The 21,770-nt window shown below is 35.7% G+C and overlaps 1 protein-coding gene and 1 non-coding gene across 5 annotated transcripts in view; one reads left to right on the forward strand and one right to left on the reverse strand.

Moving 5' to 3' along the window:
• LOC134542946 (disks large 1 tumor suppressor protein-like) overlaps nucleotides 1-21,770 on the forward strand; it is a 387,316-nt gene that overhangs the window by 252,184 nt on the left and 113,362 nt on the right. The gene's annotated exons all lie outside the window — the stretch shown is intronic.
• On the reverse strand, nucleotides 7,719-7,800 carry Trnas-aga (transfer RNA serine (anticodon AGA)). Its single transcript has one exon. It is a non-coding gene; the product is annotated as a tRNA-Ser (tRNA).

Genomic DNA, 21,770 nt, shown 5'->3' on the forward strand with positions numbered 1-21,770 from the left:
AGAAGTAAATATTCCTTCGACTGTTGTCGTTTTTTCATCTTGAAACTTCCGTGAAAAAATAGGTAGTCGGGTAATTTGTATGGTGATAAAAAAAGTAATATTTTAACACTTGTTGCTTCCGGGAAATGTCGTGAGTTTTCTTCTCGCATGCTGTTTCCTTTGAGAGAGAAACACGTCCACAATTCTGCAGTAGCGTCTTAACCTTCATCGTTTACGGTCGACATCAGCCTACTCCCTACTCTCAATTCTGGTGCCCCTTTCTTCACACTGCGTCTTCCGTGTCGCCTCACACAAACTTACCGAAGCAAGCTCCGTAATGTGAAATTAATTACGCGAAGCGGAGCTTTCGAATAAAGAGGGAACTTTTTTTAAAAAAATAAAATATCTCTAGGTTTTTCTTTCTAAGAGTGCCCGCGGTTTGTGAGAGAGTTCCGCGGAAGAAGTGGCGATAATTATATCTGGTGGTTCCGGGATGAATACCTGCACGTAATTAAGTCCGCGTTCACATTGAAGAAATATTTTAATACTCGAAAGAGTTGGTGTAAAATAAACATTTTTCAGACAGAGATTATTAAAATAAGGGCTGTGCGTGTTTTTTTTAATGTGGTCTAAACTGAGCAGAGTAAAATATTTGTTAGTAGTTAATTAGTAATAACCATATTACTCGCTTTTAAATTGTTGCCAAAACGTTTGCTTGTAATCCAGTCAATTTTAACTGTATTATTTAAAATATTTCGCAGTTCATATTTGGGAAAATAACTCCAACCCCGGATTTTAAATCGCGAGTGATTTTTTTAGTTGACTATTTTATGCCTGAAAAAACCTAACATAAAGTATTAAAATAGTAATATTTCAATGCCTAACTTTTTTCACGAACGTAATTACGTAATTTATTGAAACGTGCGTTAAATTTTTTAATGTGTTACATTTTTGCTCTTGGGAAAAATTTCGTGAATGCGACGGAGGTAATGGAACGGAATGTGTAACAACGGTGCTGCCATTTGTGGCGGATGGTGCAAACTAAAGTTTACAAAGACAAAGGGAAACTTTACAGTATTAACTACTGAATGAATTTTAACAAGATTGGCAGTATTTTAGTAAAATTCTTTGTCGGAAGTATGGTCCAAAGATTTACAATAATTTTTTTTTTCACTTTAATCGGAGCCATTTCATTATATTTTTTAATGTTTCGGTCTCCAAATCGAATGATTCGATAGTCGACATAGCGAACGTGCTGCTAGAGTGCGCGTTTAAGAATTCCTGTAGCGAAATCTAGTGGTGGGTGCGGAAAGTACGCGTGTGTTTCGCGTCCAGAAATGTACTTGAAAATATATTTTGCGTATATTTATCACGTTCGGTATTGAACAGCGTAACGAATTGCCACGTGGCTACTCTAACGTATGCTAATAATAAAACTGTTAAAAATAAAAGTCTCTACATTGGATGAAATGAAGAAAAAACTATTCGAAATGGTTAACTATGCATTATTGAGAACTAAAAAATGTTATTAACATTTTGTCTGTTTGTTTGTCTTTTTGTCTGTTTGTCAGTCTGCCTGTGTGTTGGAGCATCTATTGAAAACTACTTGACGTATTTTGGTGAATTTTTTTAATATAACGCTTTTTGACTAACTTAAAAACTAGGGTGTACATAATTACAGAATTCCACCCTTAAAGGGGTGAAAAAGGGGCAAATATGGTTTTAAGATAATTAATTATATTTCTGAAACTATTCAAGCATAAGAAAAGATAATTGGCACCAGCTGTAAAATAAAGAAAACTAACAATCATAATTTAAATATACGAAAACTACCAAACATAATTTTTATATTTTACGAAATCTAACTCATGAGGGGTGAAAGAGGGGCAAGTGTGTTAAAAGATTAATAATTATATCTCCGAATTTAACTAAGCGTAATGAGTGATTTTGGGTACCAATAATGAACATACGAAAACTACCAACCACAATGTTTTATATTTTGTGACATTCAACCTATAAGGGGTGAATAAGGGACAAGTATGTTTTAAAGACTAATAATTATATCTCCGGAGCTAACCAAGTATAAGAAAGGATACTAGGGACCAATAATAAACACACAAAAACTACCTACCACAATTGTACCATTTTGCGAAATTCCGGCCCTAAGGGGTGTAAAAGGTGTAATATGTTAAGATTTAAATTTAATCAAGCACAATAAAAATTTGGGTACTGATAATAAACATAAGTAAACTATCAACCACCATTTATCATTTTGCGTAATTAAAATCCTGCGGTTGTTAAAGGGGGTATATGCGTTTTTTAAAACAATAAAGTAACTAAAGTTACGTATTTCTTATTTTCTGCGTTTATTAAAATTCTTCTTTTGATTGGGTGTAAGAGAGACTTAATTGAACAGCACAGCTACAGAGTCTGCACCCGGGGTTTGTTACTTAGCACGGTCGCCAGGGTGCAGCACAGTTGAGTGTTCGACGCAGCGCTAGATGATGCTGGACGATTCGGGGAGAAGTTTCCATCCCCGGAGACGTCTTCGCGGGAGTTCAGAGCCGAAGGCAAGAGGGTCGGTTGTTAGTGCCGTCACGGGAGCAGTGTGCGTGTGAGTGTGAGGAGGGGGGGGGGATGCTACACGGGAAGCCACTCATCTTCACTAGGTACCGCCGCACTCCGTGTTGCCTGTCTCGTACCGTCACGAAGCGCGCGTGCTTCGTCGCATTTCTCATGGGCCAGTTTGCACCATTAAGGTGGGTTTACGATTCAAAATTAAGAACTAAGACTTAAGACTTAGTCGTGTACTTACCATATGACTCTATGTAAACTAGTGGAATGGTTTATGATTGTCGTGTGTGAATTTTGACGGGTCGTGTGCGAACCATATGATGACTTAATACTTAACAGAAATGGTTATATTTTATATTTTTCGTTAAGACTTAAGGGAAGCGACCAATCACAACAAACCGGAACCTTTCAACCGGAAGTTTATGTCTTATTATTGGACCGAGCGAGGCAGTATTTTTGGGTTAGAATTCGTATAACTGTCATTTGTAATCATCATCCATTTCGAAAAATAGATATCCCATTTGTCAATAACCTATTTCAAACCTGCTTCTCCGTTTCGAACAAAGGCCGACCATGTGTTTTGTGCTGTGATTTGTTAGAATTAACGACTTCTATGTCAATCATAAACTGGAAAATGTAGTTTTGACTTAATCGTGTGCTCGATGTTAAGTTATAATTCTTAAGGAAATCAATCGTAAACCCAGCTTTAGGAGTTCTCGGCGTGATCTCCTTCCATCAACTGGGCTCACCTGATCTTGGTTGGACCACGTTTGAATAGCTTGTTTCAGAAACAACTTAAGTCACTGGACCTTATGTTTTCAGGAGGCACAAAACACATAAATTATTTTATGATTGTTGCATGAACATTTTTATACATGTATTATTATTCATAATAATTGAAATTTAACTTAGCTTGTGTTAGAAAATATAATTATTATAGGTTTACATTTTTAATTAATAAAAACTTTTGACTTGTGTTTTTTTTCTGAAATGAACACGTTTTTCCTAATTACTACTTCAACGTAAATGCATTTATGTGGAATAAGTACAAGAAAATGCACACTAAATAATTAAAATACTAAACATTATTTATAAAAATTAGTTACTTCTTTACAGGGTTACTTCAGTTCAGTTAATGTCACTTTGCAGTTGTCATGATGGATGTAGATAATTTTGTATTAACTGTTTTGTGAAGAAAGATCATGGCTCTTTGACTTATGTTGTATCTGTAATAAATGATGGTTTTCATGATCATCTAAAATCCGAGTAATGAACTGACCAAATATTCTATTCTTTAAATGTATGCGGCTACATGTACAGAAGTTAATCATGCTTAACTCAAAGCAGCCAAAATAGTGACTTAAAGTTGTTTCTGAAATAACCTTCCTTTTTTTTTTTGCGCTGAACGTAGATCATTGGGATCGACAGTCATGACGATGATCTCGGATCGACACAGCGTGATCAAACATATTAGGAATTTTCTCGGACTTTATGCAGGTTGTTACTTTAATCATGCGTGAATATTATATAATGGTTTATATAATTTCAGATGATATGTAACACATTTATAATAAATAATGCATTTTCCAGTGTTACTACCACTTACCACATCGAATACCTCTACCTTAAGTGTTTGAAATGCTCATTGACTTTAGTTTAATGCTTCAGTAAGTTTGTATTTCATCGAAATTACTTTATATATTGAAAATAATTTTTTTTTAAGAAAACCCATAATCATATTTTAGACTGCTTTGTTATGCATCAATGTTTGAATACTAGTAATGTGTTTTCAATCGTTATTAGAAGTCATATAAAACATAAAATAATAAACTAAAAAAATTAATTGTGTGTTTTGTAACGCAAAGCTCTGTAAGTACCAAAATATATTTTGAAAATATGTATAAAACTTTGAGAAACATTGTTTCGGGGAATCTTATCCTATGTAACATATCCAATTGTATATAAAGTAAAATATTGAAATAAAGTAAGCAGTTGAATGGGTTTGTGATACGAAACTGTACTTTAACGAAAATAGATTGAATTTTGAAAATTTGTAATATGAAACTTCAATATAAACTGAATACACAATAAGGAGAAAAAAAAGCAGAAACAACTCGGAAAAAAAATACTAAACCCCTGCTTTTTGACCTGATTTTCGATAAAGAAATTTATTAACATATTTTCCCATCTTGTTAAAAAATCCACCGAACAATGAATACCACGAAATTTACCTTTGGCTTTGTGAACTACCGTTCCCGCCATCCGCCACAGGTGTCAAGCACGCAGTTACATCCCACCAAATTCCGTGTACTACCGGGAGCTAAGATGTCCACACAGCGAAAAAAAAAAAAAAAAAAAAATCGATGAAAAAATAAAAGTGCGAATTCGTCGTAAAAAAAATTGTATTTTTTCTTTTGCGCCGACCCGCGAAGTCCCGCGAGCGAGCGCTGACGGGGGGTCGGTGAATCTTAAGATCTTTCCCGGCCCGCGCGGTGGTCCTCGCGAGTGTAAATCTCGCGTCCAGCTCCGGCAAGGATGGTTATGGAAGGGGGGGGGGTCGCGTTTTATAAGGGTTGGTGGGGGCGGAGGGGTTGTGTAGGGGTTGAGAATACGTGTAGCTGTCCCCGGGGCGTCGTCCAGACGAGTCCATTTCGACCTGCTCCTCGCCTTTCCGGCGACCTCCGAGGGAACATCGAGTCGCAGGACGGCGGACAAACTTCGCGGCGAAACTCGGGCGACTGTAGGCCCTTCAGGGAAGGAAAAAAAAAATGGTCGTGTTTCCAGCAAGAAGGCAGGAGAAGAAACAATAATATTTATTTTAAGACTTATTTTATTTTCTTCATGCAGAGATAGCGAACAAAGTCTTTGTTCGTGTCGAGCTTCACTAAAAGGGTTTTTGAAGTGAAACTTCTTTGCCGATGGTCCAACATTTTTAGTGCGGTACGAAAATTTAGATTGCATGAGGGGAAATAGCTAAGTATCTACAGCATTGTGCGAATTAATTCGAACACGATGATTGTTTTCTTCGTGTATGTTGTTTATTCGAAATTTTAAAAAAAAATTATTAGAACTTAAACAAGGCTTAAATACGGTTATTTAATAATAAGTACTTCCTTTGGTTTAATCACGTCTTGAAATCTGTTCGGCATGGAGTCAACTAAATTTTTACAACTATTCTTGATTGCCTCCTCTCGAAACCATTCTTGTACAACCAACTGCTTCCACCATTTTTATTTTCGTTGTACAGTTCATCTTTTGTAATATGGCCTTGCAGATGGCCCACAAATTTTCAATGGGATTGAGATCTAGCGAATTTACAGGCCAGTCAAAAATGATAATTTTTTGTCCTTGAAATATTTCACAATGTTATTAAAAGTATGGCATGGAGCTGAATATTGTTGGAAAAATTGCATTTTCGTTGGCTTGAACTTACTCCAGCTCCTGAACCAAAACTGATCTAGCATTGCTTTATATGTTTCACAATTCATTATTCTTTTTACTGGAATAAGTTTGCCTAGTCCCGAGTGCAAAAAACAGCCCCAGCACATCATCTTAACTGGATGTTTGGCTGATTGTACAATATGGGCTGAAGTCAGTTTTTCATCCACCCCCTTAAGAATGAAATTTTATCTATGGCCCTGCACAAGAATGCGTGTCTCGTCTGAGGACACCACTTTCCTCCCGTCATTTTCGGTCCACTTGACATATTTGTTGGCCCAATTCAGTCTCTTTTTCATCATAATAGCACTCAAGAGTTGTCTTTTCTGTGGCCTCATGTTTTTCTTCCACCTTCCAAGAGTCTTCTGCGTACTGCAGAGACATGGATTTTAACCCCAACCCATTCAAGATCTTGTTGAAGGTCTTAGCTTGTTTTTCTTGGGTGTAATTTGCTGTTACGCAGAAGGCTGGCATATTCTCGAGGAGCGGTCGTCCTTTTTCTTCAACATTTTTCTTTTCCCTGCACTTCAACAGATCCCGTCTCTCTCTTCTGCTTTAATAGTTTACTTACAGAACTAACACTCACACCACATTCTATTGAAATGCTTCTCTGTGTCATTGATGTATACTCACAAAGCATGACGATCTTTTGTCTTTTATTTGGAGAAATATCCACGATGCCAAACAATCAAAAAACCGTATGAATTATCGAATATTTTTGCAAAATATCAAAAACTCTCAGACATAAGCAAAAAAATATTTAAAATATTATAATTTTATAGGTTCTTAGCGGTAAGTAATGGCTATCATAAGGTTATGATTTTCCATAAAAAAAACCCGTCAGAATTGACATAACAGTGGTACCATAACTAAAATTTTATTTTTTTGGTCGTGTTCACATTAATTCGCACAATACTGTATGTGATGGGGGAACCGGGAGAGGAGGAGAATAGTTATGTACGTGGTTGAGGATGAGGAACCGGTAGAGGAGACAGCAAGGAAAGCTAGAAATGATGCAGCATATTTGCACACTTGCAAGTTTGTACGCTTGCACGCTAGCACGCTAGCACGTTTGCACACTTGCGCTCTTGCTATATTGCTATATTGCTATATTGCTATATTGCTATATTGCTATATTGCTATATTGCTATATTTCGCACTCGCACACTTGCCCACTTGCATACTTGCGCACATGCACACTGGCGCACATGTGCACTTTAACACTTGCGCTCTTGCCATCTTGCACACTCGCGCATTCGAGCATTCGAACATTCGCGCCCTCGCAAGCTTTAAGTACTTTATTTAAAATCAAATTTAAATGTACTTCGCATAAGTTTGTTTTAAATGTAAGAAAAAAAATTAGTACTTTTTTTTATTTAAATAATCTACCATTTATTTATTTATTCTTGTTAAGAAAGAGGACTTATTTATTTTGTGATCATACCCATATTTTTTTACTATTCTCAATTATTATCTATTGTACTGTAAAAAAAATACTAATAAATTATCTTTATCTACGCCCAATAAGCAAGACGTTTGACTTTGTCGTGCGTGGACACAGTGCCCACATTTATTTTGTCGAAATTACAGAAAAAGAATTTACCACTCTGAAAAAAAAAAAAAAATTGATATATGCGAAAAAGCTTTATAATGATCTGATTAAAAACCTAAACACTCACTTTATCTTTTATCTAAACTCATAACCGACTAGGGTAAAAATATTCCTTCGCAGTCGGTAGGATTCGAACCTACGCTCCCAGAGGGAATCTGATTTCTAGTCAGACGCCTTAACCACTCGGCCACGACTGCTTCGTGCCTAATAAGTTCGTGTGTGTCATTGTATAGGTAGGTGTGTGTGTATGTATGTATGTATGTATATATATATACATATATATATAAAAAAGTGTGTTAAATTATTTGTAACTGTTGAAAATTTTATTTTATTTTTTACCAAGTATATGTTCCTAGGTTCTATGGGTCACATTTAAAGTGTTTTACGACAATGTTTATACATTTTTAGGAATTTTTATATTGAATTTCACTTACAAATTATAAAAAAAATTTGTAATCACATTACCCGACATCGTTTAAGATATTTTTCGACATACTTATTGACATTAATTTAAAAAAATATATATTTTTAAATCATCGCATGTTAGAAAACTTTATTTTGAAGTACGATGTATTAAAATATTTTATTAAAAATTATTTCATTTATAAAACTTAGCCACGATTGATGAATATAGGCATTGGCCCAACATCTAGGGGGAAACCAGAGTAATCATAAATTAGGCATGTCATCTATCCCTTTATTAACATATATTACTTCTACAGTCAGTTCTTATAGCATACGATTTTATCAAAGCTTCCCTTATCCAATTACCTTAATATTTTTATGAACGTCTTGCCATATTACAGATATAAAAAAATTGCCGAAGTATAAATTTTCCGTTTTCTTATTTAAAAAAACTTAATTGTATGTAAATGAGAGGTGTAAGGGTACATTACCGTAATATACATGTACACCTTTACAGAAAATTAGAACGTTATTTATTGTACGGTTCCCGTCGCGGAGAGGCCATTTTTGAGTCTAAAGTTGCTTTGTTTACATCGTGGAAACGTTTTGTTTTGGACGCTAATTTTGTTTTGGAAACCTTGCTAAATATGTTTAAATACATTTAAAAGCAGTATTTTTACGTTCATATAACTTCGTTTTATGTGAAACTATGAATAGGCAACGGTTTTGTTTGACGTTTCGGGATCGCGGCATGTGATTTGTCCCCGTCTCGGCGGGCGGCGTTTGAAGTGTTTTTTTTTTTTTTACGTGATAACGTCTTATAAATCATGAACGCCTTCTGCACGCACGAAAGGCATGACTTATTGTCACGTTCCGCCTGAGCCGAGCGTGCAAGCGAGAGCGCGGAACAAGCGATAGAGAGGCACGATCGGCTTGTGACGCATCTATCTCTCTTCCACTCCATCGGCCGATGCGTCTGAGTAGAAGAAAGACAGCGGCAGCACACAACCTACACGCAAACTGTTTTGTCAACTGTTTATAAAGTGAAGTGAAAAGTTTATGTGGTTTCCATTGTTTATTACAACAACAATTGCGGCAATTAAAGGTAATTAATTCTTGCATTTTAAGAATTTGATTAGCGATATAATTTCATATATTTGTTCTTTGAGTATTAAAAAAAAGTAGCATCGGTCGGCGAGTGCAGTAATAATAGGTTATGTTACAATTTTGACAAAAAAAATATGATCTCATATAAACGATCATATAAAAAGTTAACTGCTTTTATTTGGTATTCAATGAAAAAAAATGCAATTTTCAATTAACTCCTTCTTTGTATTATACAAAATAATGATAATTAAGTGACAATAATTCAATTCAATTCATAAAAGTATGCAATTTTTTTTCCAATGTTTTCTTATGACGTTATCACGTAAAATTATCGTTCGTAAACCGAATTTTCGACACATTTTTTTTTCTTATTACCCATATTAACTGAATTATCCGGATTCTCGATTGTCCGGATTGCCCGTGGTCTCAGTTCGACCAGGATACACGAGGTTTAATTTAATTGTGTGTGTTTTCAAGATGTGCAGCATGAAAGTACCCCGGTGCGAAGGGTGTTGACCGAGATATTACGTTTCGAGCTGAACCCGCGTGGTGACGGCGAACGGCGGGCCTGGTTTTTTTGGCTGTGACGGCGAAAGAGCAGCGAAGCCCCGGTATCTCCGTCGTTCCCGCCAGCCGCGACGGAGCTGCGCAGGACGTTCCTTCATCCCGACGGAGGAGCTGTTTCTGCTCCCGTGGTTTACAGTTCGCGGCCGACGTGAGCTCGGCTTCATCCATGGCGGAGTTGCTGGGTCCGGGGGGCGGTGCGGGGCAGGAGAGGTTTTCAACCCTTCGCTAACCCCCCACCCCCACCCCCTTACCATTAGTTACTACCCCGTGCAACCCTCCTCATCTCCAGGAAGGGATTTACGCCGTACCCTAATTTCGACGCTCGTCATTCGGGCGCAATTTCCTCCTCAGTAATACGTTTGGCTTGCGTTCGCTTCCGTCTCTCGTGTGGCCGCGCGCACCCGAAGTTGGTGTATGGGGGGGGGGGTGAGGGGGGGGGAGTGATGATGTGGCGTGGGGAGGGGAGGGTTACCCGCTCTGCTCTGGATGATGTTCTGCCCGCGCCTCTGACGCCCAAACTGGGCAGGTGTATCCAGGGCCGCGGTCCGATTCCGCGCGGCCCTTTCAGTGTTGCGCGCGCGTGGTACATCAAGAGTAAAACTAGGGGTTCCACGTGTTTATAGTTGCAGCGCCCGGCCTTGCCCGGGCTGAATCCACCCTTCGGGAGTTGAATTTTCGGAGAACCTCGTGCGCCAGTTGATGGCTATACGTAATACAAGGAACGTCACTGCCGAGATTCATGTCTGTGGGTAATATAAGACTTGGAAAAAAGAAGAAATTTTGATCTTTTAAGAACGCATCAAAAATGCTATAGCCGTTGCCATGGAGACAAAGGAAGCACGCAACCACGCAACAGGCCATTGCCATGGAGATTTTCAACAAAAAAAAAAAAAGGCAATTTAATTTTTAACGCCCTCGCAAACTTGAGAACTTGTGATGAATGAGTATTTGAGGGGTATTTTTATGATTAATGTTTCTCCATAAAAACGTTGCCCCCCCCCTTCCCCCTCCGGTTTACCCCCTTAGGGAATGAATTTTCGAAAATAATGAAAAGCGTATTATTTCATTTCTTTGAAGAGTATATTTACGAAGTGCCATCGTAAGTTTATAAATACATATAGAGCTTCATATAAACACCACTTTTTTTTTTTCCATTCTTTTAGGGATGTAATTTCACAAAAATCTCTTCTCTGAGCAAATCTAGGGTTTTCAAGTAATATTTACTCTAGTTTCAAATCTCTAGGTCCACCGGTTTAGGCTATGCGTTGTCTGTATCTCAGCCACGGTAATATTTCATAAGTACAGATAAATGAACGGTGGAAGCTCGTGGAATCCATCAGCCCGCAAGGCGTTGCGTCCGCTGTGAGGTAAACAATCCGGGTCACAATTTTAATTTTTCGAGCCGGTCGCGCGACCGCGTCCCTCGCGGAACACGCGCCTCGAGCCCTCGGAGAGCCTTGGTCGTTTAAAAGCATTGCCTTGTTCTTCCACCCTCTCGCCGAGAGCGTGGTCCGAGAACTGTCTCCTTGCGGGGGTGTTTCCCGGTGTTGCAGTATAATACCCTCAGCGCTCGCGCGCGCGGGAACCTCATAAACCTGCGGCGGTCTGTTTATGCCCGTGTGGGGGGAGGAGCCCCGGGTGCTAATGTCCTGGAAGGGAACGGGACACACACACACACTCTCACCTACATCCTCCCTTCCTCCACAACATTCCCTCCTTTACCACCGCGACACGCGCTCCTTTCCCTTAATTATTCCCCCCCCCCCCCAGGCCGGCAGCGTCTGCAGCTGTTTATCTCCGACTTACACCACCCCCGCGCCCCTTCTTGTTTCCTTCTACGTAGAGCCATACGCGGCGACGCGCTGCAGACTGTCGCCTCGTAATGAAGGTCGTTCATCATCGCGGCTTTCGCCCGCGCGACGGAGGCGTTATTCAGTCGGGGGGATACCCAGGCGTCGCGTCGCCCCGGGAGTCGCTTTCGTCGGCGGGGCGACGCCGCCGGCCCGAGTGAGCGAGTTCACTCCACTTGCCCTAAAGTCGTTCGACCTAAAATGATTTTTCGGGTGAATGCCTGTTAGGTCGAATGACTTTCAGGCCAAGTGACTTTTAGGCCGAGTGACTTTCAGGTCAAATGACTGAAGGATTATTTTAAAATTTTTAGGTCAAGTGACGTTTAGGAGATATGACTTTTAGGTCAAATGACGCGCACCCGAGTGGGCGCCGTCGGGCGAAGTCTGCGCTGACTCGCTCTCCCACGCCATGCTGCATATTTTTTTTTTTTTTTTTACGTAATAACGCATTATAAACAGAGACCTGAAAATTTTTGCGGATTCATTTACGTGTTATGCTAAAAATTCAAATAATTATACCTTAGAGCTGCTTCTGCCGTTGGTTCACTGTTAATCTGGAGGACTGAGGGCCAATTAGAGACCCTCACTCATACAAGTGTCGAATCACAGGCCACCCAGTCGAGACGACTCACAAGTCAGCAGCCAATGTACCCGGTGGTATTTGCCCGAGTGTGTTTTAGGATATTGGAGTCCATCCTGGAGGTCATTGAACCCGCCAATTTTTTCCGGTCACTACTTATAAATCGATGGACGCCGGCTACACGCACGAAAAAAATCATTGACTCGTTGTCACGTTCCGCACGAGCCGAGCGTGCAAGAACCAGCCAACATGCAGTGTGAGACAATCTTCTTATAATATCAAACAGGTTAAAGGTGGGCTTTTTTAAAAGCAGCTATTTAAAAAAAATTGATTTATTTTTCCAATTTCGTCATTTCAAATAAACAATTTATTGACATTGATTTGATTTCAGTTTATTTCTTTAACCAATATTGTTCGTGATTATATTTAAACAAATTATTTTAATTAAATTTCCAAAACTGTAAATAATATTTGAAAATTAAAATTAGTATACAATTTTTCATCAATGTTTTCCTATTACGTTATCACATAAAATTATCGTCCGTAAACCGTCTTTACATACAACCCCCCCCCCCCTTTTTTTTTTTTTTCATTTTCTCGTTATTAGCATAATAATTTAAAGTTTCTAACACGATACTTCCCTTGCATTAGTATTTTCTGTAACGAATGCAACGAAAATTTTCCGCGAATTTTCACACCCATTATATTACACTTTGGTTTGGTTTGGTTTGGTTTGGTTTGGTTTGGACTACCTTTCAACGCATTATTAAATTCAACTTTTTTTTTACACCCCGACAAATTTCTAACGAAACTTTATAATAATCCAGTGCATATAATTTGCATGTAAAGGTGAAAAGGTCACATTTTTAACAGTTTGGGGAATTAACCATGAATTACAGCATGCGCACTTTTCAGGTTTAAAAGGGAAAAAAAACTAATTATTATTTGTATGATTTTATTTGGGTGTAAATAGTTGCTAGAAAATTAATTAAACATTAAAGTTTATTTTAGGTTATCACTAAAAAGTTATTTTTACAAAAAATCACGGCAAAAAGAGTTTTTCCAGGTTTTTTGGAATCTAGTTTAAAGTTAGGTGTACTTAATGTAACTTATTTGTTATGCCATACTAGTTGTAGTGCGCTTTACAGTCACAACAGCCCGTGTCGCTGCATGTAATATTTACAGGTATATTCCCCAATGAACTGGCTTTTTTTCGTAATGAAAAGTACGCAATTTTTAGTACTGTGATGTGGTGTTAATATATATCAAGGGCTACTTCTGTACGAAATGGTATCGAAATATCGTGATCGGTTTATTAGTAAGTATATGATTGAGTAACAATTGTACAAATTTACAATTTCTCTCATTTATGTACAAATAGGATATCACATACAAATTATCTACCGTTACTGTTATTGCAAATATTACTACTATATCTACATGGTTTTGTTCGTATTATCATCACTATTTTTAGCTAGCAATAGTTAAGAAATATCTATAACGCTTTTTATAGTGTTTCTGCAATCTATTTACAGTTTATAGAATTTTTTTTGTGAGGTTTTTCCCCTTCTACTAGTGAATGATTATATTACTAAAGCAGTGGGGGAAAAAACAGCTAAAATTTGTTTAATTTATAATGTTAATTATTTATTTTTTTTAATTTACTTTCTTTTTTTATTTTCCAGGTGAGTGCGCGTTTCATCCTATTCCAGAGTCCAAAAACCTTGTGCGATTTGACAGGTAGGTGAATTATAAGTTGATATTTATTATTAATGTGTATATACTGTTTGTTCTTTTCAAGGCACGAGAAATATTTTAAACTTCATTACATTCTAAGATTATTTATATATTTTTAATTTATCAGTGTTAAAGACTTGTAAGTTAATTTTTTATAATAAATAAATGTATTTTGGCAACTGTTGGTCCTATGGGAGGGTGATGGGAAAGCTCCTTAACCTCCTTATGATAAATAACTTACTTCTGTCCGCATTTGTAGTTTATTGTCGGTTCAATTATTTTTTGGTAATAATTAATTATTTTGCATTTTTATTGCTACTGTACAAACTGTACTGTACAATTGATTTGTAAAATCTTAGCCCTCGGTATACGGCATTAGGCGATATTAATTTCGTCAGTACGACGGAAATGTGTAACCACGGTGCTGATATCATAGGCACGATGGCGCGAACCAAAGTCCATAGAGACATAGGGAAACGTTATAGTATAAACTCTGTAATGAATTTTAGCAAAATTGGAAGATTTTTAATATCATTCCTTATGGAAAATCAAGTCCAAAGCCGGGGTTATTATTCCGTCGAGTCTTTTTCGCTTGTATCGGACCGTTTCATTATAGTTTAAAATTTCGGTCTGCTAATAAAATGATTTTATAGTTGACGTAGCTGCTCCTTCAGCGAATTCTGGTGGCGTATGCGGAAAGTACGTGTGATTCACGTTAATAAATGTAATTGAAAACATATTTTGCGTATATTTATCTTTACCCGGCATTATTTCAAAGAAATCTACACTAATTTTATATCAAAGTTTCGTATTATAAGTGTATTTGCAACATGAGAACACATGAATTTGCTCGTTACCGAAGTTACCTATATGTTACACATCTTTGGCGAGTACTGAAGGAGTCACTCATACTTTTTTGTTTTAAATTTTATTACTCTTTTAATTGAAACTCACTTATTTACTAGAAAAATTATTATTTTAAACTTAAAATTTTTATAAAACTGTTTTTCTAAAGCAAAATAAATCATGTTTGCCTTGATATAATTTTTTTCAAAAGAAGAAAATACAGAAAAATAGCCTTAAAATACTTTATTTTTGTGAAGAGCAAATTTCATTAGCATCAAATTATTAGCTGATTCGTTTAACCTAGATTTTAATGTCCATTGGAATAGTTTGCACATGTGTTTACCTTCTGATATTAACATGCAAATGCGTATTATACAGTACAGTGTTTTCTACCATTCCATTGATTGACTTTGATGTTCTCAAAATTACTCACTGGTTCGATTGTAAATAATATAACTTAATTAGTTTGCACATTTACCGCAACACTGAATTATTTACACAATTAAAAACTTTATTGGCTCACTATAAATGAGACACATTTTGCGATATTACATGGTTAGTAAAATAGTGTAAAACAGGAATGGAAATATTTTCAGTGCGAAATTATTTCGGCCTACGTCACGTCAGCAATAAAACCTGCCTTTCATATTACTGAGCTATTTCGTGAATTATCAGTGTTTTAAAATTCATGAGGTTTTTTAAATCTGTTTGTTTTATTGCTCTAATTCACGCTGTTGTTTTATTACGCTAATTTATTGTTAGTGGGGGGAGGGGGTTGTATTTAACGACGTAACTCAGAAATAGTAGGGAAGACTGTAATGATTTCGAGGCACCGTGGAAAATCTAAATGAAGATGGCAGGACAAGGATTCGAACTCGAGTCCGCCTGGAATGCTAGTCCATTGTCTTACAACTGCGCCACCTCGCTCCGTAAAAATTAAACCTTAGTTAATGTTACAGTTATACACGCCTTACCTGGCATTCGAACCCATAACATCCCTTTGCACCAAACTTGGCTCTTCAACCAACTGCGCTTATACGGAAGGTCTGCTACAAAACTTTTGCATTTATTCTCTCTCTCTCCCCCCCCCCCCCTTTCTTAGATACAGATCTTTGCACCATGCCTTAGAAGTTAATTTTCTCGGCAGAATCGCTATTAATAAAGAATTATGTATAAAGAATTAAAGGGAGGTAAAATTTTTAAAGTTCATCATAGCGGTCAGCCAAATTACATGTCTGTTATCCTGTTATTTATGTGTTTCCATTCCAGTTTTTGGAAGTAGTACAGCAGTTATGAGAAATTTATATCAGATCCATTTTGTCGCAAATACAAAGAACATTCCATTTATATGTATTACTTATGTAGCAACTAAATTAAAGGTTAGAATTCAAGTGTATAACTTTTTTAATTTAATTATTTACTATTCAGTAAACAAATCTTGTAAATAAATTATTATGTACTGGCTATCTCGAAAACCGCTAAAATTGTTAAAATTAACACAGTAGTTTTAAGATATTTTTGAATGAATAAAGTACATAACACAATCATGGACAAAAAGCACACAACAGTTACAAAAATATACCAAAGCTAAATGAATATCATGGATATCATTTGATCATGGTTGAAAATAATACTGTGCCTTTGCGTTCAATTTGAGTTAAACATGTAACAACAAATTTTTAAATATAAATGAAGCTGTAAATAATTAAATATATTATTGATACAGTTATATTCTTCTGAGCGAAGCACTTGAATTTAAGTTGGAAAATGTATAATGTTCAATTTTGCTACTTTTATGTGAGATATTTAATGCGATATCAAAAAAAAATTATTAATTCTAATCATAATTTTATTATTTTTTACTTACAGGTTTTTAGTTCGCGTCTTTTATTTCGCGTCTTTTATTTTGTTTTCATCGTCTTAAATATTTTTAGTGCATTCGTCCACTGGAGCCCACTGCAATTGACAATCTATATCTCTATGATTCATGGAGTTTATCATAATCTGAATGTGTGGGTCAAGATGTAGACCTACGTACGTTCTAGTTGACATCATAATTTATGGCTATAAAATAATTATATATATTAATTTTAATTGAATATATTATTACAAAATAATAATACATTAATATTATAATTATGACGTAAGATTATTACCACACAAAAAATAAAAAAGTTTAGTCACAATAAAAAAAACAAACTAAAATTAGATACATCCTAGGAATTGACAAATAGTGTGACTGAAAGGGTTGAGAAAAATAAACAATGGTACGTACTTTATCGAGTTTACCAAATAATGCCGCCCTGATCACTATATATTTATTTACGGAATATAATGATACTAAAAATAGTATAAACAATTTTTAACTTTCATTTAGAAAATTGTGCTTTTGTTTGTTTCTGTGTAATCTTTATATTTTCCTTTTTTTCGAACAGAATAACTATTTAATAAATAGGCTACTTTATTCCCTTTAGTTTCCACAAACTAGTGCACTTTAAGTGTGGAATATCCTTGAAGTTGAAGAAATATTTGACAGTTCTAAATTTACACTTTTAAAAAAGGGTGAAACATGTACGGTTCTTCCGAATTCATGCCACCTCCAATAAAGTTAAACTAACATTACATTCTGACAGTAATTTTTGCGCTGTAAGAGTGCTTGTAATAGCCCAAGTTGTTTTTGGTCGGTCTTGTAAATATACTTGACCATAAACACCATTACCTTTTGATATGTAAACGGAGTTTTTCCTTAAGCTAATGCACCCACGATAAGAGATAAACACACATCTAGCTTAAATTAGCTCTCGTTCGACTAGTGTTTGGTATTTTGGTTAGCATAACCATTGAATATATATAACTTATAGAAGTCGCGAGGGGATAGGATTTATTATTCCAATTTTCGGATCCAAAACTGAGGTAGTTGTTAGCTCCACCGCTAGACAGCTCTTCTTTCCACAAGAGGGTACTCGTAGTTACCAGCTTCCACGCCAGAGCGCTGTAGCGTCGCTTTTTTCAAGGTCGTGCGCGTAATTCTCTGTTTCACTCTATCGAGAGGCGGTGCCTTTTGTTGAAATCCGAGCGCTTAGATACCGGCGGGCGCAACTGAATTGGAGGAGTACGGCCACCGAAAAAAAAAAAAAAAAAAAGAAGTGCGGTTAAAAGATGCCAACATCAAAAATTAAGTTTTAATAATAAGAAAACTACAGAAATTTCTTAAAGCGTATCAGATTGGAATGTACAGTATAGTGTACATTCCCACTGACATTCGTAGTTCAGAATTTATAAAATGTTGTGTTAACGGAGTGGCGCATTGAGTAAAATGGCTAAACATAATTTGGAATAATTCTTGACAACGTTGAATGATTTTGGTAGCTATGAAACAACTATGGCTGCGATGACTGTTCAAACGCGTGCACGTGTTGTTATTAGTAACAGAAACTAATGGTATGATGTCATACTTTGTGGCTATGCAGTTTATAATTTTTTTAACATAAGATGAAGCATTTTTACATAATGTTTTGGTTGTTTCGTTATTCAAAATAAATAATCTTAAACGTTATATGGTGAATATTCCCAGTAGCGAATGACCACAAAAAAAATCAATTTTGCCAACATAGATCTGAAAAGTTAACGATTTACTATGTTAGGTTGCTTATAAATAACGCACATTTCCCGGATCTCCAAAGAAAATAAGAGTGTTTGTTATAGCATTGAGTTCCCACTCTTTATATTCCTTGCTTTGAGGTTAGATACACAAGTTAAGCCCGGGCTACATTCGCAATAGCAAGCAAACAGCACAGACGCACAGAAGTTCAACATACACTATTAGATATGAGCTGCCACATTGGCAAATAGCACGCGCACAGAAAAATAGCACAGGATCGGCGCACAGAAAGTTCATTAACTTTTAACTTTTAGGTTATTTTCTGTGCGCGACCATGGTGGTAGCCAATCAGCAAACAGTTTAAGTACTACTCGAGTGGGCTTATAAAAGAAAAATTGTCACGAAAGTATTGGTGCTCTTGACTTGAGTAGTTTGTTATTGTTTTCAAACACGCGATAACATAAAAATGGAAGGCACATTTGATAGCTTTTTGATAGCTGTAATAGAAAGTAAAAATATTTTGTATGACAGGGGATCCGCAGGATACAAAAATGAAGAAGCTAAATTAAATGCTTGGAAGTCTGGGTCTGAATGTGTTAAAGAAGCCGGATTTGAAATAAACAGTGATATATATTTTTGAATGCTCATTGTGTTTTGTACATTAACTTTGAAATATTTAAAATATTTCTGGGTTTAACGAAAACCGTACCACAATAACAACACACGAATCTAAACAAACGTCACGTATGCCAACTTCAGTGACCAAAATTGTGAACGGGAGTTTTACATTTAAAAAACTTTTTTGAATGCTTCCGGTATTATTTTGTGTTGTGTTGTGCGTGAATGTAGCATCAAGCTCTGTGCTATCTCTGTGCGTGTGTGCTATCTGTGTGCTGTTTGCGTGCTATTGCGAATGCTCGTAAAAACGATGCGCAAGTATTTTGAATACAAATATATTTTCTTTTAATAACCGAAAGGTAAATATTATTTCCATGAAATATAATACAATTCTTTAAACACAGACAACATATAAGAGCTATTTTTTGTTTATTATTCCATCTGGCGTGATAAATATTATATTTTAAAAACTGTTTGTGGATTTTTAATATAAAATAAATATTTATTTATGACATCAATTTAAGTTGTTCAAAAAATTCACTTTGGTATGAATTAAACCAAATTCATGTTATCCAGGGCACAAAATTAGAAACTACCAAAAAAGATTATTTGCATTGCTGTTTTGTGTAAATCTGTGCACGGACTTAGTAAGTGACATAGGTATTTATAATTCCTCATTTTAGCAACCCATTTTAACACAAGAGAAAAATGATTTTATATTAAAAAATTATTATTTTAAACCATTAATTAGCAGGAAACATGTATGAATAATCTATTTAAATTTGCATTTGAACAGTGAATATTATTTTGCAATAATAAATATTTTTATCGTCGTACATTACTGATGAAAAGTTAGTATTTCCATCTAATCAGAAGTATTATGACACAGTTAATTAAATTGCTTTACAAGTTTTTATTCACATGAAAATCATTAAAAATTGGTTGGGAAGTTATATAAATATACAAAAACAAATCATTATACACACAATTTTATTATCTTAGTGGATTTAAATTAATGGTGTCCCAGTGACTACTGCGAAGAAAAAAGTCTTGCGAAAGGTTTCCTCGTAATTGAAATTCGTCAAAAAAAAAACTATCTCTCATTTTTGGTGACATTTCTGACAAGTGGTACAATGAAATTTGAGACTGGCAAATGAATGTTGTGAAGCAATAAACAAAATATCACATTCGTGAACTACAAATGCATAATTGTTTTTATTTTATAATAAAAGTGTATCTAATAACCCGTGGCTTTGCTCACGTAATTTCCGGGTATTGCTGATATTCTACCATTTTAAGAAAATATGTATTAAATTTCAAAGATTTTTGAAGAATTATACATAAAGAACTGTCAAGTATAGAACATATTTAATAAATAAAAATATTTTTACGACTTATTTTTAATTGGTTTAGCGTAAGTCTATTTTAACTTTTATTTAAAATTAAGTACCTACCTTATTTTCTATCTCCCGGTTTAGTGACTTTGAGAATATATTTTTCCTTGATGAAATCTTAACTCTTTTCCATCTGACGAAGAAGCCAATTAAAAAATAAACTAAGACTCGCGCACTTATTGTATGTTAAGACTGCCATCGTTTTAAATTACTGTAATTTTTTTAGTTATAGTCATGCTTAGTATAATAACATAATATGCCTTATTACGCATACATTTCAGTATTCATGAAACCAGTGCATTTTTATTTGAAATGTAGAGCAGTTACCAAATTTCTTATCTCGCATATTGATCTTTTGGTATGGCTAGTATTACTTAAACTAAATTTTTGAATTTTCACTGATGCACTGTTTTCCCTTTTCTATGTGATTTAGAAAATATAGCAATATACGTAAACCAATTAAACCAAAATCATCCTGAATTTTTATTACCGAAAAAAGTTAATTACAAAAAATTTTAATGTGCGTATTTTAATATTGAATTTATATATATCTTGCCAATACTGATTTAGTGGGTTACATTTTTTTTTTTTTTAAATAATATCTACCCCTTTTACTACTTAATAGATAACGTTGAATAAGAGAAGGTTGTTTAAGGTATGTTGATTTTCCTTGCCAATATCTAAAAGTAAATTTGTACAAACGCGAAATATAGTTTAAATAAGTATTTTACTTTTAAAATAAAACCATATTTTGAACGTAACACTGACTATTGGCCCAATACAAAGTTTTAATAGCTAATTTTCACTTCACTCGGGTACAGAATCCCATCATTCAGTGATTTCCGTGGCTAGCTTCTTTTGGGATTTCATCATTCTCAAACGACGGTAAGGGAAGCTCCTCTTCAAGGTCGCCTAACGATGTTGATAAGACCTGCCGGGTAATTTGAATCGTTGGTCTGGGATTTTCGAAAAGGGGGGGGGGGTGAAGGATGATGTCACGACTGGGCTGGTTAACTTAGTTCTGCCAAATACCGCCAGGGGCGTATACAGCCGATACCCAGCGATGAAAGCGATCGCAGCGGCGGAGCTTGGAACTACAACAATTCTTCTAAGAAACCGGACAGAAAATTTAACCTGGGCTCGCGACTTCTATACATTATATATATTCAATGGCATAACTGACTCACGTCTGCAAGGTCAAGCTATTTTTACCGTTCGGCTGTATAACGGGTATTTGGTTTCTCTACGAAATGGTCGGATAGTCTTTGGGTCGGGGAGGGGGAGATGTAATATGAGATTATAACCTGCATATTATTTCCTTTTTCACCCCCTTAGGGTATAAATTACAAAAAAAAAATCAAACCAGTAGAGTGGTTTTGTATCTTTATTGTTTATATTATACCGTTGCTATATTTATATCTTAATTGTTAAATTTTGCCTAGTTAGATCCAGAGTTATTTGT

This window comes from Bacillus rossius (assembly GCF_032445375.1).
Source record: "Bacillus rossius redtenbacheri isolate Brsri chromosome 9 unlocalized genomic scaffold, Brsri_v3 Brsri_v3_scf9_2, whole genome shotgun sequence".
Lineage (NCBI taxonomy): Eukaryota > Metazoa > Arthropoda > Insecta > Phasmatodea > Bacillidae > Bacillus > Bacillus rossius.